Source organism: Armigeres subalbatus, chromosome 3, assembly GCF_024139115.2.
Source record: "Armigeres subalbatus isolate Guangzhou_Male chromosome 3, GZ_Asu_2, whole genome shotgun sequence".
NCBI classification, from domain to species: domain Eukaryota; kingdom Metazoa; phylum Arthropoda; class Insecta; order Diptera; family Culicidae; genus Armigeres; species Armigeres subalbatus.
In genome coordinates this window covers 164467126-164487283 of record NC_085141.1, presented here as the reverse complement: position 1 = coordinate 164487283, position 20158 = coordinate 164467126, and the positions used below count along the sequence as shown (strand labels likewise).

General features: G+C 37.6%; 2 long non-coding RNA genes across 2 annotated transcripts; both read left to right on the top strand.

The window, feature by feature from the left end:
• The first annotated feature begins 285 nt into the window (after positions 1-285).
• On the top strand, positions 286-770 carry LOC134227883 (uncharacterized). The gene is made up of 3 exons (XR_009983783.1): positions 286-458; positions 516-594; positions 657-770. It is a non-coding gene; the product is annotated as an uncharacterized LOC134227883 (long non-coding RNA).
• A 3392-nt stretch (positions 771-4162) lies between these two features.
• Positions 4163-4913, top strand: LOC134224569 (uncharacterized). Its single transcript, XR_009982981.1, has 2 exons — positions 4163-4438; positions 4576-4913. It is a non-coding gene; the product is annotated as an uncharacterized LOC134224569 (long non-coding RNA).
• The last annotated feature ends 15245 nt before the right edge of the window (positions 4914-20158 follow it).

Genomic DNA, 20158 nt, shown 5'->3' with positions numbered 1-20158 from the left:
AGAGAAACAGACGACTCACTCAACATATGTTCCATCGTACACCTTTTTAACGGTTTATTTAACTTTTTGTAGGTGGTCAATCGGCCACCGATGGCGCTTTCATCGATTTTGCTTGTGTTTGACGTTTGCACACTACCGCCATCTGGTTGCTGCTTGGCCACTCACCGGGATTTTAGCATTGGGCGACACTGTTTTCGTGACGATGATTTGGATTGCAATTTGTTCTAAGTGAGACGTCTGTTTCTCTGTGTTTATAGTAAACATAACAACACCAGCTCCCGAAGCTCAATTAATTGCTTTTCATCAAAACGCGTCATTTTGTTTTCTCTCTAGAATTATTGGAAATTTTAGCTTTGGAGTTATTTTTGTTATATAATACAAAAAAAAAGCGCAAATGACAATCGAGTTATACAAATTGCTCGCCCAGGTTTTAGTTGAGGATGCAGAGCTAATTGATGGTATGTATGGCAGTTTATTGAATAAAATTTTTCGCTGAACACTATTTCTTTCTTCAGGCCGTTATGAAAACCCGGAGCTCCTGAAAATGGTCGAGAATAATCGCAACCGGAATCGTCAATTTATTCTGTTTTACCGGTAAGAATATTTGTTGTTGGTGTTTATTGAATTCACACAAAGATATTTTTTCTGTCGTCAAGAAACAGCCCCATAGGTGATCGGCCATTCGTCCATCATGGCATCCGACAAGTTATCTCACGAGAACACCCTCACCCTCTTCAGTCAGTATGATTTCTAGAGGACGCAACCGGAACGAAGGAAAAAGGGGAAGATTATGACACACTTTTACACCACCAGCGCTAAGCATGGCTGTCGGTCACTCCGGGCTTGACTATTGCATAGCGAATGGAAATATTAGATACACCCTGGTTTTTGCAATGCAGTAACACCTCAAAGAATAAATAAAACATTTTGTACATTGAAAAATCATGCTTTAGCATTATTTATTGCCGAATACTGTAGACAAAAAAATTCCGTCAAGAAAAAAGCTACATAATGCAGTTGAATTTACTACACAATTATTGTTATTTTAAATGCAACAAATGGTTAATTTTTTAACTATATAATTCGGTTTAGATAACCATGTTCCATAGTAATTTTGACATTTGTTTGTGTATTATGCATCCATGGTAAAAAATACTACACACTTCGTTTGAAATAAATGCGGTATGTAGTCTGCACAAATCAATTGGTGTTGTGCATTTAAATTAAACTATCAATATGGTATTTTTTACCACAATGCTGTTTTCAGTGTAAATTTTGCAATCGGCAGTTATAATAAATTTAACTTTTATTGCCCCTTCCTCTTATAAAATATATTTTTGGTATGTTCCGCTTAAATTAAACAATATTCCAATTTATTCTTCTCATAAAATAGTTCTTTTCTATATTGTCTATGCGGGTCATCGCTGGAACGTCGCTGGACCGTCGCGTCGCTCAACCAACGAGCGCTTTCCAGTTTGGTGCTGTAGCGATGCATTGAATTTGCCTGCGTCGCTGGAGCACTTACTGGAAAGGGTTGCCAACGACCAGCGACGTTTCAGTCGAGCGACGTAGTTGAGACAAGTTCATACGTTCTTGATTTTATCTGCATCGACAATACTATTAAAAATAGCAACGGAGACAAATGTTCGATTTAAACATATCTGACTATTTTTCGTTTGTCGTGCACAAATATCGGTTGTCAAAATTCATACAGTTTGTTTTGTTGTTGGTTGGCCGCAGTTTGTTTTGAGAAATTTGTTTTACCTCGGGCTTTGCATTCGTGTCGATTTTCGGAAGTGGATCCGTGAAAATGGACGGAATACGGTCAGATAGAGTGCCTAAAAATACAGTCTGTTGGTTGCTCTGTTGCGAAAAAACAGTTCGAGAACAAGGTATTTATAGTTTTTCCTACAGCATATCCACATTTTACGCATGTAACAATTTGATATTTCAGAATGTTTGATGTTTGTGGATCCTCCGGATAAGGACTAATTATAAAGCGGCTTCGAACGGGTTTTCAATACACCAAGGAAAAAGGAAGAACCTTAAGACGCATATCGTTTCCTGGAATGCCCGCAGAGCAAGAGCAACGGAACTAATCGTATTTTTCATGTTTGCTGATCCTTCATATGATTCTGGATAGGAGGCGCTGGCTGGAAAAGAACTCGATCCAGATCCATTCAATTTATGTGACATAAAAAGTAAACGGAGAAGTAATGGAGAGTGAAAGGGTCACTGGCAGATTTATTTTGAAAACGCTACACAAAGGTATAGGTGTTTCGAGAGCTGTACCAGTATACATACAAAGAATACAAAGTGATAAAGTAATGCATAGTGCCGGATACATCATGCCCTAGTGTAATAAATGTGTTATATAGGATTTTTTATATGGATAAAACGATAAAATATGTATGACGAAATAAAAAAACATTAACAAAAGACTTCTCAATAGACAATTTAATGTACATTTTATTTTCTTGAATAACGAAAATCACTTTTCAGGCATGCGAGCAATGTACCCAGCCCATCAACACCCACCGTATTTTATGCCATACCATGAATTTTTTGTTGTATTTTATTTAAGTAATATTCTGCTTTTTGCGTTATTACTCGAGCAAATCATGTTCCATTTCCAGTTTTTGTATCTATACAGCGATGCGCCATCCTGCACTATACTTGCGCTGCAATTAATACATAAAAAACAAAGCTTGTGTTTTCCACTACAAACATAAAAATTGCATCACAAGAGTTTTATTCAATTTAACTACTTCAAGCAACATAAGTTCAAAGTAACAAGAAAGTTAGGTACAACTAATCAGAAAATTTCAATGGCAAGCACATTCGCTGTGCCTTACGGTTTCGTTTAAGCTTTTTTGCATTATTCTGTGCATTTGTAGCCTTTACTTGCTTCAAAAAACCGTTTATCAATGTATTGAATATTTTGTCGACTACTATTTGAAAACAACCTTTACAAACAGTATCTCTGAAATATTCATAGTCAAGGCTGTCCTTCAACCGGCTTTTAACGCCTTGATGATTTTGGTAAAGAAACTTCCTAAAGTTTTGCTTGAAGGAGGCGTAGCAACATAAGCCGATGGCGTACAAATTATTATTTGGAATATTATATCTTCTGCCTGCAGTAATTTGTTTAATATTACAAAAATTGTACATAGCGTCGACTGGGGGACCGTTTTCTTCATCCGTCAATTGTTTGTGACACTTCCGGTGAGATAACTTATTCACTGAGGCTCCAAGTACATATACTAAGCCATTCAATTCCTTCATAGGAATTTCAAGTGGTACCGTTATATCTAACGGAATCCGTTTATAACGGATTATCGACTTATCGTGGCTACATTCATGTGTATCATTCTCATCTAAAAGAGGATGAACCGAGTCCTGTTTGCAATTACTACCATCGATTAGAAAATTGTTCTTTTCTACGATTGCATATTTGTAAGCTGCACCGAATTGCAGTGCATCAGGTGTGTCATTACTTCCGCATCGGCGACGTACTTCGGAAAATAAGTTTTCAAGGCAGTCTTGCATCAGGGGTTTAGTGGGTAGATAATCGCATTTGTATGTTATCACCAGCTCTTTCCATAGTAGTTTTAGAACATTTATGTTGTTGATTAATCCATTAACATAATTCGGATGCCTTTGCCTTACAGTTAATTTTTTCGATTGTTCAGCAGCCTATGGGTGGAAAATCATCAATCAAAAGCTTAGAACTTAAATATTAGTGCAGCTTACCTTTGTAATATCAAAGCACGTTTTATCAGTGAAGTACATTTTACTGAGAGTGGTTTTGGCAGCTTCCAAAAACTCCCAGTGACATGAATCTTCTTTGATAGCTGCCTTGAATATCTATAAATCAAACTTTCAACAAATTGAATAACTATGTATTCAAATATAAGACATACCTTAGAAACGCAGTCCCTTTGTCCAGAATTGAATGTGTCGAAAAGCTTATCATCACGGACAGAAATTTGAATCTATTGAACCAATAAAAAAGTTTGTTGCATTTATAGAACAGAAATCATTTGAATTTATGTTGAATATCATTGTTTATATAATATTAACATCCATTGTTTATAATTGAAAATATGTTTGTTTCTATGAGCAAGTTTTATCATTATTATTGTAAAAACAATAAGAAATCATTTTGACTTAATAAATATGCTTATTGAATTTAATGTGCATTCATCTGTCCATACCCTCGTCCGCTCTAGACACACACACCGAATGTAACATAGCATAACGAACATAACGCTGAACTGCGGCAAAAACACTGCCTACCACTCCCTCGTTGTAATGTCAGTCAAGCACAATCAAATAAAAAAGACAAAAATAATGCTTTCTGGATATTATTGCCTATTAAAAGTTTTTTTCCGCTGAAATTCGACTGTTTTCATCAATTTACGACCAAAAACTACAGGTAAGTGAAAGCATTATGGGTTTCTCAATACTAGTTCAACAAATTGTGTTATATTTCCCAAATATTCATATATTGCTACCATCGGCAAAATTAACCGTGAAATCGATTTTCTAACTAATATAAAACTTGTAATTTAGTTTCAGGTGTTTTGCATAGCTTCGGTACTTTCTATTCCCAGAAAACGAAGTAGTAAACTAACGGCACCAGTTGCACATGAAGCCACATCTACTGCGACTGCAATCGTGGGAATCAATCCGCTATCGCAACGGTGGCAGAGGTTTCGAGTTCGATTCCAAGTGCTATGTCTTAAATGGGAGATTATGCGATCATCGCAGTGTTGGCGGCTGATGATAACGTGCGCTGATAGTAATCACAGTAATGAATCGGGAGGTAAAATGTAATATTACAACAGCAATCTATCGGTCGTTTGATCACAAACTTCTGTTTGTGTGTAACAGAGGATACTTTAGCAATACAGTCCCGATTCGCTGGTTGGGCCACGACCTCGGCCCAACTAACGAATTCGGTTTTTTAGTTGGGCCAACTGACAGCCATTTGAATCTTATTGTTTTTACAATATTTTTTTCTGCGTGATGTATAGCTACACGCAGAAAAAAATATTGTAAAAACAATAAGATTTGACGTAAATTCAAAAAGAATCTCACATTGTTTTGGCGGTAACAAGAATCTCTTATTGCTTTTTGCATTGAAACTTTTCGTTTCGTCACTAAAATCATTGACACTTGTCTTCAGCGACTGCTTCCGCGATAGAGCATTTGCAGATTTTATTCACCCATACATCTATATTACTGTCAAAATGTGCATTTGACAATTAAAATTTCAGCTAAAAGCTCTATTTTTTGACAACGGTGCACTCACACAACCAATCGACATCAGTTGTCAAAAAATCAGGAGTACCAACTTGACGACTATCTCCTTGTCGCCGAGTCTGGCGCTGAGTGCTCGGCGCGGAAACCCAAAGGTGGGAATAAAATTTTGGGGCTTATGCGCAATATTATTTTTAAAATCAAGCAGATTCAAGTATTGTTGGAACAAAAAGAAAATGCTTTTGAATTCAAATGGGTTTGGATCTTGGCTAAAATAGTAACGTAGTCATTTCGCCTCGGTTTAATAAAATAATATTGTTGTTTTCATAATATATTTTTCATTGATTCAATGATAAACGTAATAGAAAACAATATTAAAGTATTGTTGTTTTTATTATCATTTTTATTAAAATAATGGAGTGTTTCAATTGAAATTACAAATATTTTTATTGAATTTGGCATTTCTTTCATTTATTATTCGTTCCACACAGTCATTTAGGAACAATTTTGTTGCGATTATTGTACATTGATGATCATTTTCGTTTTATTTACAGTCGGGATTCGCTGGTTGGGATTTTAATACTTGGGTCACTTTTTAGTTGGGTCTCCGCTGGTTGGGCGATGGCCCAACTAAAAAGCAACCGTACGTCAAAATTCAATGTAAACACGGAAAATCGGATTAGGCGTCACTGGACATCATTTGTGATGTTCAAGTCGAAATACACGCGTTCAAATGGCTGTCAGTTGGCCCAACTAAAAAACCGAATTCGTTAGTTGGGCCGAGGTCGTGGCCCAACCAGCGAATCGGGACTGTATTGCTAAAGTATCCTCTGTTACACACAAACAGAAGTTTGTGATCAAACGACCGATAGATTGCTGGTGTAATATTACATTTTACCTCCCGATTCATTACTGTGATTACTATCAGCGCACGTTATCATCAGCCGCCAACACTGCGATGATCGCATAATCTCCCATTTAAGACATAGCACTTGGAATCGAACCCGAAACCTCTGCCACCGTTGCGATAGCGGATTGATTCCCACGATTGCAGTCGCAGTAGATGTGGCTTCATGTGCAACTGGTGCCGTTAGTTTACTACTTCGTTTTCTGGGAATAGAAAGTACCGAAGCTATGCAAAACAACTGAAACTAAATTACAAGTTTTATATTAGTTAGAAAATCGATCTCACGGCTAATTTTGCCGATGGAAGCAATATATGAATATTTAGGAACTATAACACAATTTGTTGAACTAGTATTGAGAAGCCCATAATGCTTTCACTTACCTGTAGTTTTTGGTCGTAAATTGATGAAAACAGTCGAATTTCAGCGGAAAAAAACTTTTAAAAGGCAATAATATCCAGAAAGCATTATTTTTGTCTTTTTTATTTGATTGTGCTTGACTGACATTACAACGAGGGAGTGGTAGGCAGTGTTTTTGCCGCAGTTCAGCGTTATGTTCGTTATGCTGTGTTACATTCGGTGTGTGTGTCTAGAGCTGACGAGGGTATGGACAGATGAATGCACATTAAATTCAATAAGCATATTTATTAAGTCAAAATGATTTCTTATTGTTTTTACAATAATAATGATAAAACTTGCTCATAGAAACAAACATATTTTCAATTATAAACAATGGATGTTAATATTATATAAACAATGATATTCGATTGTGCGACATTTCGCGGTAAAACTTTCCGCGGTTAACCATTTCGCGGTGTACCAGTTCGCGGTCTACCATTTCGCGTTCAGTATCATATCGCGGTATAACATTTCGCGGTTTATATTATTTGGCGGTATACCATTCCGCGGTTAGTACTATTCCGCGGTCAATACCAATTTGCAGGTTTAATTTTACTAATGTTACAAGTAGTTCAATAATGTGTTCTTTAGCTTTGTGAAGCCTCAAAATTCACCTAATTATTATGTTGAATAATTGAGTTTACACCAGACTCATATAAATTCAAATCCCAACAAAATTATGTTTTTAAGCAAAACATATTTGCAAATAAGACTACCGCCACCGCACCGGGGGTGACAATGGGTCTGGGGGTGAGAATGGGTCATCGCTTTCACCGGCAGTCAGGAGGTCGAAGAGCAAAATCGTTTGAAAAGGTCTCTTATATTTTAATCTTCTTGCCCTCAGATGCATTCAATCCAATCTACAGGCATTCTAAGAGGTTGAAACAGTGACCCATTCTCACCCCCATTTGACCCATTGTCACCCCGATGACGGTATGTAAAGAATGCGAAACAACACACTTTGCCTTATACCGGGCAAATGCAAACATTTAAAGAAAGCAAAACATAACATTTTTGCTTTATACCGGGCAAATGCAAACATTTAAAGAAAACGAAACAACAGATTTTTCGTTATACCGGGGAAATGCGAACATTCGAAGAAAGCAAAACAACACACTTTGCCTTATACCGGGCAAATGCAAATATTTAAAGAAGGCAAAACATCACAATTTGCCTTATACCGGGCAAATGCGAACATTTAAAGAAGACGAAACAACACATATTGTCTTATACCGGGCAAATGCGAACATTTGAAGAAGACAGCACATGATATTTAGCCTAATACCGGCTAACATTTAAGGAAGATACATTTTGCCTCATGAATAATTTTCAGTCATTCCATCTTCTGAGCTCAACCAGAATACCATAGCCTTTTAAGGTATTAAGACAGCGACCTTTACCATATGATATAGTGTATCTTGATGACAAAGTTCATACATCTAATATTGACAATAATGTATATGTCTTTTGGAGATAACATAAAATAATGCGTAAAAGAAAAGAAAAAAATACTTGAAAAGGAAACGCAATGAAAGAAACGGTCATATAAAGAAGAGAAAATTAATAGTTGGTAGAAAAGATTGGCAAACTCTTAAAAATACAAAAAAAGTTAAAAAGATAAGCTATGCTTGAATACCGCGAAACGGAGCACCGCGAAATTGTAAACCGCGAAATAATATATACCGCGAAACGGAATACCGCCAAATTGTATAAACCGCGAAACAGATTACCGCCAAATGATACAGACCGCGAAATGGTACACCGCGAAATGGTTTACCGCGGAATGTTTTACCGCGAAATGTCGGACAACCATGATATTCAACATAAATTCAAATGATTTCTGTTCTATAAATGCAACAAACGTTGTTATTGGTTCAATCGATTCAAATTTTTGTCCGTGTATGAATGCAGCTGTCTGTTCAGCTCGCTGATCAAGTTCGCCTGTACTAGAATAATGAAGGAGTGCTGCTGCTACTGATTCACTAAGTGTACGAGCGGCCATCGAAACGTTCATTGGTGAGAATGGAGGTAACTTTATATGTTTCTCAGTCAATCTTGGGGCTAATCTTGGGTTGGCCAGTGAATCAATCGCGTAAAGTTGTTCAATGTCGCCGAAGCTAGCGATTTGACCATCGAAAACAGCGTTGCACTTTTTAAGCATATTTCGAGCGTTTTTAATGAGATGCGGTGAATCCCACATAACGTATACTTTTTCATCATCCACGGAGAAGAAAGGACTTTCGATGGTTACTCCTGCATCTTTGGCCATTTTTAAATTAGTAGCAAATTGGTCCATCACTAGAACTTTTGGAATATAGCCTGCCTCTCTAACTCGCCTTATCACTTCAAAAACAATGTTTAGTTGCTGATCGCTACCGAGCGTGTTGTGAGTTAAAAATATCCTAGACCCTATAGAAAAATCTTTAAAATTACAATGTTTGTATTACATAACCGTAAATATTACCTGTTTGAAGTTATTGAATACTCCTCTTATCATAACTGTCACCGCTTCGCTTGCCAATCGTAGTGGATCGTTTTTCTCAATTCTCCGTTTGGAACCGGTGTTAGGGAACCCGTGAAATGTATCGTTCTTTGCAGTATAACATAAGTTCGATTTTATTTTCATACCGTCTAAAGCAATGATAACCAAACGATCTTGTTCGCAGAGGTCAGTACCCCTTTGTTTCAATTTTTGGAAAATTGTGGAGTTCAACCCAGGGCCAATTCGAATCTCATTTGTCCATTTCTTAATGGTCCGCTTTGGAGGGAGACACAGTACCTTGGAACTTTTAATCATTCGATATGCCTTGGGGCCACAGAGGTAGGATGACGTAGCAAATTTTCTGAAATGTTGATTGTTTCTTCTTCCCTTGGGTTTCTTGGATGTATTCGACAAACTGTTCAAAAGAACCGGATTATTTCTAACTCCCTTTAAAAGATTTTGATTTGTTCTTGAATCTTTTCGGATCTGTTTGAGATTAGAGCTCTGTGCTTTGATTCTTTGTCGTAGTTTTTGAATTACAATATCTTTTCTTTTCCATTTGCGTTCTGAAGCGTAGAATTGTTTTCGGAGAACTTTCAATCGCTCCCTTAACAAACTGTTTGTTGCTCTTGCCGAACGAAGCTTTTCTTTCAGAATCTCGATTGCACCTTCCACTATTGTATTTCCGTTTAGATCTTCTATTAGCAGATCGAATTCGTCCTCATCTAACACTTGAACACTTGTATTCCCTGCATTCCAGACGTCTTTTTCAGGAAGAAGTAATGAATTACTCACAAGTTATGTGTTTATGTTGCTCCAGTTCGATTCATCCATCGATATTAGTTCGAATTCTGACTGATTCTCCGAAATTTTAGAATGACTAGCGTCATACATAACAATAAACTGCATATCGTCGTTATTCATTCGGAGCGGCTCGTATGTTCGTGAGTGTGAACCGTCTTGTGTGTGACCATCGAGGTATTCTACATTACAAAAGTGTTCAGTTTCTGTACGCTGATTGTCATCTTCAAATTCAAAGGACGTAGTCGAGCATATGCACCTTATTGAGGTGTCATCAAAGGTGGATACTGTGGGAACTGCTCCGATTCTTAAACTAAAAAGCAGAAATTTGATTTCAAAATACAACTACTTAGTTTATTGATTCTTACCCTTTATCATGCCTTCCGGGATCACGGAGCATAGTTTCAGAAAAATGGTCCGAGCAGATCCGCTTGCGTTGTAATAACTCCGATCCAGTAGAGGCAAAGATGCATTCCAGTTCCGGAGATTCGCAGAATCTTATCCATACACCGCAACTGCATGAGGTATTGAACTATTAATTTATTGAGCCGCAGCTGTTGACTCTAGACTTACAGTTCTTTGTCGGTTGGAAACTTGTAAAAGGACTTTCCCAAACATTTTGGCTCGCTGTTGGAACAATTTTTTACTTCACACGACCGACCCATTTTTCCGCTACACAAACAATGCAATCAACAACATAAAGATAAACAACACAATCGATGTAAACATAAGAAATGACAGCTTTATATATGTATTGATATTAGTGACAAATTGTTGACAGGTTATTTGACAGAACGAGTTACTGTCAATTTGAAAATATCTTTCAAATGTTCTTGCCAAAGACGATATTCGAGAGGCACGTCGGTTTGTCGGTGGTAAAACAATACGATATTGGATTTCTTAATTATGACAGCTTTACCGGTCAAAAATGAAGTTTTAAGAAAAATAATGCATATTTGCGGCAATAGAATAAATATTGCAATATGCAATTGCAATTTGAACAAAAATTTCAGAAGTTATCAATGCTAGATTGCTTTGAGAATAGGTCGTATGTGCAAAAGAGAGGCTCTCTTCGTTCACGCTCTCTTTCGCTTGTACATAAGCTAGTTTTGCATATTTTGCCACATTTTCACTTCAGAATGCTAGACAAAGCTATAATCTTTAGATATCTGCCAAGAAATCTGAAGTAAACTTTATTATAGATCTGTAATAATCGAAAGAGAATGGAGGCAAAGAGAGACTTACTTTTGCACATACGACCTATTCTTAAAGCACTCTAGAATGATTAAAATTTATGCACTAACATGTTCTAAAAACAATTGGAAGTATTGTTAGATTAGAGAACAATGTTAATATATTATATTTACGGTGTTGATACAATATGGACAACTATCGAGAAACAATATATCCTATTGTATACCGTAGAGCATATGGTAATTCAATTGCTTACACTGTTGAGCCTATGGTGCACTTTTATCCGAGCTGTAAGCCCGTTACCCTACTTATACATTATACAAATAATTATTGTCACATATACAATTGTCCTCTTAAAAATAATCTTAATCTATCACGAATTACTTCTGTTGTCATGTTTGTAGAAATTACATCTTGTAGTCTGTTAAATTCAGTCATGAACCTGCTGGTAGGCTCGTGCTGCGTGTAGTTCCTTGATCTAAATGGAGGATCGAAGACCCTCCGACGACGAACAGTAACCGGGCTAGTGTTGAAGTTGAGCCGGTTATAGAGATATGGGCTACTAATTCGCCCTCTCAAGATGTTACAGAAAAAGACGATGTCAGCAATTTTAAAGATGTCTATATATACGCAGTTATAAAGACGCAGGTGTGCATCGAAAAAAAAAAGCGTTAACGCAGCGTCACCGCGCCGATGCACACCTGCGTTATTTTAACGCTGTGTGCACGCTGCGTTGAAAATACGCTACGTGGACATTGAGCCTAAGAACTCATTTTGGTTACTGTAACAGTCCGTCAATAAACCACGTCTGGTACCATCGCTACGATACTTCAAGTGAATCGTTTATTCTAAGTAGCCTACTCTGGTTGAATCATATTATCTAGCCTACTACATCTCTCCTTTGTTCTAATAATGATGCAAGAATATTTGGATGTGTTGCAATGTCAAATGTACAGTTATATATTGTACAATTACAGAGTTAATGCTGCTTATACTTAGAACCTTGTTTATTAATAACATTTGTCTTTTTAATGATCTCTGATGAACAGTTGTTTATCAGGAAAGTTTCACACTTTGATCTCCTGGAATTTGGGTATCACAATAAAGAAGATAGGTTATATGTACTGAGCCTGTTGAGTGGCATTTTATCATTCGTTGAATAATAAATAAATTAATGTAGACTACATATGAATCTCTCGAAATTTTCAATAATATATAGTATTAATCTGTAAATATCTAACAAATAACATTTCAACTGAAAAAACTTGGGATTTACAAAATAGCATGCAAATAAAAACAACTATTCGCAAGTTTGCTTAAACTTCGGCTCAATATAATGGAAAAAGTAAATTTCAGCACAACGATAATCAAAGAAAGGCCGAGATTTATTATCATTGACATATTTATATAATAAAGAACACTCTTCTTGATTGGAAGTAGCACTTCGAATTGTGTGTCTTTTGTATCGCTTATTTAGTTGTGTAACTTGCTGTGATTATTTTACCATTTTGTGCCATTTCATTGCTTTTGACTCGTTGTACTTAGTGTTGTGAAATTTGTGTTGGATGGTCAGTGATAAATATTGCGAATCAATCGTTTATCATCGCTTCCCTGATAGTGATATTGTTGTGACTTGTGACTGTTTTGTTTTGCAATCTATTCGCACTATCCCCTAACTGCACTTTTTCGGCTACCGTACATCCACACTGCAAGTTTAAGAGCATCTCCATCGACGATGTCATCCGCTTGTGATCACTGCGCGAGGCCAGTTAAAGCTGACGACGAGGGTATTACTTGCATGGCTTTCTGCGAAAGAATGGTACACTATAGGTGCACCGATAAAAAACTCAACAAGTCGTTTATCAAAATCGTCCATGAGAACCAAAACCTCATGTGGATGTGTGATGAGTGTGCGAAACTTATGAAGATGGTTCGATTCAAATCCGCTGTTTCGTCATTCAGTGATGTTGTTAACACTATCACTGAGAAGCAGGAATCCGCGCACGAAGAAATCAGGATGGAACTAACAAAACATGGTCAACAAATCGCTCAGCTAGCCAAACGCATTGCTGCATCTTCTCCGGTCCTTCAACAACAAAGTGGCTCTACCCGCCAACCTCCATCAAAAAGACGTCGTCAAGAAGACATAGGGTCGCATAAACCTCTTCTTGGTGGCACGAAAATAGTTCCCGACGCCAGCGTAATAACCGTACCTGAGCCAATTCAACTGTTTTGGGTTTACCTTTCTCGTATCCATCCAAGCGCTAAATTGGAAGCTGTTGAAAAGCTAGTAAAGGATTGTTTAAAGTGTGAGGAAGCTGTTAGAGTCATTCCTCTTGTAAAACGAGGCATCGACACTAGTCGTCTGAGCTTCGTTTCCTACAAAATCGGAATCGACCCCAAGTTTCGAGAAGCAGCTCTTGACACTCAAACCTGGCCCAAAGGAATTTAATTTCGCGAATTCGAAGACAACAGCTCAAAAAACATGTTCTTGCCTCTGCTGAATACGCCAACCATCACGATTTCGCCCGAAGCCGGCTCGTCCCAGTTTACGACACCCTTATCCGGAATAAATCTAGAAGGTTAACTTATTTCAACGAACCTACATCATCTTCACTACCGGGACGCACGCTTGCCATCAGTACTGAGGAAGCCCCTAGTCGACTCATCACAGTCGAGCCATTCCTGCCAGCGATCTTCAGCCGTTCCGGTCCTGTGTTTGAGCTCGGTGAAGGGGTCTTCCGCACTGCAAGTATACACATGAAGGTAACACTGCTCTGCCTGAACAATCTCCGTTTTCCAGCGCTCTCGGTAGTATCAGCCCCATAGAGACAATAGACAATCCGGATTTATCGTGTGCTACATTGACCATCAATCGGTTGGTTCCCGGTACTCCCGTTGGTGCCTCTTCTGTATCATCACTGGGACGCACGCTTGTTGCCGCTAGCATTGAGGAAGCCCCGGATCCCCCAACGCAGTCGAGCCGTTCTCGCCAGCGTTCATCAGTCGTCCTGGTCCTGCGTTTGGGGCTAGAAATGGGGTCTTCCGAACTCCTGTGTTCGGCAAGTATGAACAACATTCAAATGGGTCTGTTCCTAAAGCTGCACTGTATTCTAGTGAACAATGTATCTCGCATATCTCCACGCCCTCCTATTCGCCCATCGTCGCTTGCCGGCCAGTCGCCTCTGCAGAGTGTCCAGGACGCACCGCAGTAAGCTTCTCGGGAGATTTTTCCAGTCCCTCTATCTCAGTCGCGCCATCTGCTGCCAGAGTTCATCCAAGTCGTCCTGGCCCTGAGTTTAGATGTGGATTGGAATCTCCCAGCACCTTACTCCAGGCAAGTACCTATGCAACAATGAACATGCCTGATTCGGATCTAACTTCCAGCAGTTCTCCGGTAGTATCATCAACCAGGTCGATCGATCGCGACACCGATGATCTCTTGATTTACTACCAAAACGTAGGCGGTATCAACTCAGAAGTAGACAGCTATCGTCTAGCAACATCAGCTCAGTGCTACGATGTTATTGTCCTGATCGAAACTTGGCTTGATGATCGCACACTCTCGAGTCAAGTGTTTGGTACTGAATACGAAGCGTATCGGTGTGACCGAAATCCTGAAAATAGTAGGAAATCTACTGGTGGCGGTGTCATCATTGCTGTACGGCGTGGTTTGAAGGCAAGGCTAATTGAAAATTCCACGTGGCAATGTTTGGAGCAAGTCTGGATATCCATCCAATTGAAGAAGAGCGCCATTTTCCTTTGTGCCGTGTACATACCTCCAGATAGAACACGTGACGTTGACTACTTAGATACCCACTGCCGTTCCGTCTTCACCGTAGTCGAGGGTATGGCAGCGGCGGATGAGCTTCTTGTCATTGGCGACTTTAATCTTTCCGGTGTTTCGTGGAGACCGTCTCACAATGGTTTCCTCTATCCCGATGGACATCGGGATTGCATCTTCTCGATGACTACAGCACGGCGATGCTATCTCAAATCAATCATGTAGCGAATGAGAATCAACGTTGCTTGGACTTATGTTTTGTGAGCAAGCAAGATGTCGCCCCGTTCATCGCCGCAGCTCCAGCTCCCATGGTTAAGCTCGTCCCTCATCACCCTCCTTTAGTTGTCCGAATTCCGGTGAGCCTGGCCAACGAGTTCAATGTATTTCCCGCTTCCGTATCATACAACTTTCAGAAGGCCGATCATCAAAGCATTGTCGACGTACTATCTGATATGCCTTGGGACGCTATACTTGCCGATAATGTCGAAAATGCTGCGTCGACTTTCTCGCATATCTTGGCATACGTTATTGACCGACATGTTCCCAAAAAAGTACACAAGAATAGCTCTCATCCGTCCTGGTACACTCGGGAATTAAGAGAACTTAAAACTGCCAAGAGAGCCGCCTTAAGGAAATACACTAAATACCGCACGTTTTCCTTAAAGGATCACTACGTCAGACTCAACAACGCCTATAAACGGGTCAGTCGTATATGCTATTCCCGATATCAAAGTAAGATCCAAACCAATCTCAAAACGCATCCTAAACTGTTTTGGAATCATGTCAACAAGCAACGCGGGGAATCTGGCCTACCTTCCTCTATGACATTTAAGGGCGAAACTGTATCATCACTGCAGGAGATCTGCAGACTGTTTTCGCTAAAGTTTGCTGACGTTTTTACCGATGAACAGCTTACCGACAACGAAGTACATCACGCAGCGGACAATGTTCTTCTATACGGTCATGTACTAGCTGTTATCGAGATGATCTCCTCTGCAGCATCAAAATAAAAGTCATCGATCAAACCTGGTCCTGATGGTATTCCATCCAATTTCCTGAAAAGACACATTTCCAGTTTGCGGTATCCGTTGCTCCTCCTGTTTCGGCTTTCCTTATCCAGTGGCATCTTTCCTTCATGTTGGAAGATTGCACAAATGTTTCCTGTGCACAAGAAAGGGAACAAACGTGACGTGGACAATTATCGAGGAATAACTTCGCTGAGTGCAATATCAAAACTGTTCGAACTCGTTGTGATGGATCCTCTGCTTTCTCACAGCAAGCAGTATCTGTCTGAAACTCAGCATGGATTCATAGCCGGTCGCTCCACTAGTACTAATTTATTGTGCCTTACATCTTTCATCACGAACAGCATGACGAAAAGAGCTCAAACAGATGTCATCTACACAGATCTGTCAGCTGCTTTTGATAAGTTAAACCACTGCATCGCTATCGCCAAATTAGACAAGTTAGGAGTAAATGGCACTCTATTGGAATGGTTCCGATCATATCTATCCGGCCGCCAACTAACGGTTGCTATCGGCGACTGCAGGTCTGATTCCTTCGTGGCTACATAGGGAATACCCCAAAGTTCAGTCATTTGGGTTCGTTATTCTTCTTACTATATTTCAATGACGTGAATTTTGTACTCGAAGTTCCCCGCCTATCGTATGCTGATGACCTGAAAATGTTCTTGCAAATCCAATCCATCGAAGATTGCTATTTCCTTCAACGTCAGTTAGAATCCTTCGCCAATTGGTGTAACGTCAACCGTATGATAGTCAATCCGGCAAAATGCTCGATGATCACTTTTTCTCGGATTAAAAATCCCGTTAGATTCGACTACACGCTTTTGAATACCAGCATAGAACGTCTGAGTCATGTCAAAGACTTGGGCGTAATTTTGGATTCCCAGCTGACGTACAAAATGCATATCTCATACGTTGTAGGTAAGGCTTCCAAAACCCTGGGCTTCATCTTTCGGATGGGTAAAGAATTTTCTGACATTTACTGTCTAAAGTCTTTGTATTGCTCACTGGTGCGGTCGATACTGGAGTATTGCTCCGCCGTTTGGAATCCCAATTATACGAACGGTGCCGAACGAATTGAGTCCGTGCAACGACGCTTCCTACGATTTGCTCTGCGTAAACTACCGTGGAGAGATCCATTACGCCTGCCAAGTTATGAAAGCCGCTGTCGGCTTATCGATCTGGAGCCGCTAAGAGAACGCCGTAACACCGCTCGAGCTGTACTTGTTGCAGACGTTTTGCAAGGCCGAATAGATTGTATATAGTGACATTTTGGAACAGATTAATATTAACGTACAGCCGAGAACACTTCGCAATAACGCTATGTTAAGAATGCCATTTCGTCGGACTAACTACAGTATGAACGGTAGTATTGAAGGATTACAGCGTATATTCAACAGGGTTTCTACAATATTCGACTTCAACCTGCCTCGTCAGACGCTGCGTCGAAGATTCAAAGAATTTTTCACTTCGCAATAGATAGCTGTTTTAGTGTTTGTGTCCATTTTTTTTTTAAGTTTTTGACGATATGTATACTTATATCTTATATCTTTTTTTTTATTACCATCATTAGGACATAAGTAGTCTGTTGATGTAGGCCTTAAATAAATAAATTAAATAAATAAATAAATTTAGTTTGATTGAAAACTATGTATTAAGTTCCTATTTAGATTCTCAAGAAACTGTTATTGAACAGCGTTGTTATTACATCTCACAAGTCACCTATTACATATTCCGTGCATGGAAGGTACCTCTTGTTTCAATACGTCGTTTTTAAATTTTAAGTTTGAAACTTACCGGTTTCCAAAATATGCCCGTCGATTTCCAGGTCATTTTTGATTCGAGATATTTAGTTTCAAGCTTCCTAAAGTAGTTCAGTGGGACTGTACTGAGAACCAGTCAAAAGTGTTATCATGACATTCCCTCTTCGTAGATGCAATATCTAGTTTTTTACATGAGGTGGAAGATGGGTCACTAAAGCATGGCTAAATTTATTGGATTATATTTTATATATTTAAAATTAATTGGATTATATTTTAATCCGAACGAGATTAAGATATCTTTATCATTGATTTCCTTCATTGTTTAAGAAAAGCTGTAACCATGGCAGCTAATGAAAATTTCCCAACAATTCAATTTCAGTTGCCAAATGGACTGAGAAACATTGGTTCTCCTACATTTGGTCTTTCGACGGACTAGTGTTACACATTAACCCTCTTCGCCGATTCTTTACTTGCGGACTGGAATTCTGCATTCTCTACGCTTCAGTACCAGGTATACGGACTGGATTTTCCCTTCGTTTTCCTGGGTTTGATCTGCGGACTGGAATTCTACATTCCCTTCGCCTGGGTACCAGATAAACGGACTAGAATGTTTTCATTCCCTTCGTTTTTCTGGGTTTTAATATGCGGACTGGAATTCTATATTCCCTTCGCCCAAGTACCAGGTGTACGGACTAGAAATCTTATTCTCTGCGTTATTCTGGTTTTTATTTCAAACTTAATTTCCACAGCATAATAAACGAACAGCGATAAAAATAAAGTTCAGTGTTTTCATTGCAGTAATATTTTTAAGCATTTTTTTCAATCACTCAAATAACCTTATCCTTCAACTCTTCTTTTCTTCTGAATTCCTGTAGCCAAAATTTTACTTATTCCAGCAATGATTTTCTTCCCAAATTTGCACTAACAGAAATTTTGACTTCATTCGCTTTTCTTGTAAGAAAAAATTGTCCTCGTCGCCAATGTAACAGTCCGTCAATAAACCACGTCTGGTACCATCGCTACGATACTTCAAGTGAATCGTTTATTCTAAAGAGCCCCGCACATAGGATACGTTTGCGTTGCGTTTGACACATTTCCCATGGGAAAACTGTCAAACGCAACGCAAACGTATGCTATGTGCGGGGCTCTTAAGTAGCCTACTCTGGTTGAATCATATTATCTAGCCTACTACAGTTACTTACCGATTAATCAATTAACTATTTACTTCGGCTTCTGAAATGGTAAAGTCATAGTGAGGCTGATACTTGTTCTCGTGAAGATAGCAGATTTTTCTGTCTGAAGGTTTTTGTTGTTATTTTTGCTTTATGGCAAGTTTTAAAGGTTTCGACTGCAATAATTTTTCACGTGTGGGTTTTTGCCGTTTTTGCGGTTTTCACAAACAACCGTGTAGACACGGCCCATAATGCTACGTTTAGACAAGGCAAGTGAATTGAGCAAGTCGCTTGAATCGAACGCGAACTGAACGTGTAAACACCTTAATTCAATTCACTTGAACGAAAAGAAACCCAGCAAACAAGGTTACTCTAACTTGACCCTAACATGAGTGTAACCTGTTAGAAAGTTACTCTAATTTTCTCACTAACGTTAGGGTAAAATGAGACTAAAATTAGACAGATCTGCAACACTTTTGTTAGATATGTTTATGTAAGTTGCATAAATTAATCTAACCTGTTAGCCTCACTTTAGAATAACGTTAGCAATGTTTCGCAGTGAGCGGTTAGGGAGTTGTGAGGGTTGTTTTGAAAGGGCTTTCATGCTGATTTATTTACATTCAGCTGTCATCCGAGGCAGAATGTACATAATATACATAACTGCCTCGAGTAACAGATGAATGTAAATAAATTATCAATAAAAATCGTCTTAGAAATTTTCTATATTTACCAAAATAATTGTTTTACATTTAGATTAACCACATTTAGCTTATTTATTATGAAATTATAATTTCAATATTTAGGATTAAAATTAAATTAAAATTAAATTAAAATTAAATTAAAATTAAATTAAAATTAAATTAAAATTAAATTAAAATTAAATTAAAATTAAATTAAAATTAAATTAAAATTAAATTAAAATTAAATTAAAATTAAATTAAAATTAAATTAAAATTAAATTAAAATTAAATTAAAATTAAATTAAAATTAAATTAAAATTAAATTAAAATTAAATTAAAATTAAATTAAAATTAAATTAAAATTAAATTAAAATTAAATTAAAATTAAATTAAAATTAAATTAAAATTAAATTAAAATTAAATTAAAATTAAATTAAAATTAAATTAAAATTAAATTAAAATTAAATTAAAATTAAATTAAAATTAAATTAAAATTAAATTAAAATTAAATTAAAATTAAATTAAAATTAAATTAAAATTAAATTAAAATTAAATTAAAATTAAATTAAAATTAAATTAAAATTAAATTAAAATTAAATTAAAATTAAATTAAAATTAAATTAAAATTAAATTAAAATTAAATTAAAATTAAATTAAAATTAAATTAAAATTAAATTAAAATTAAATT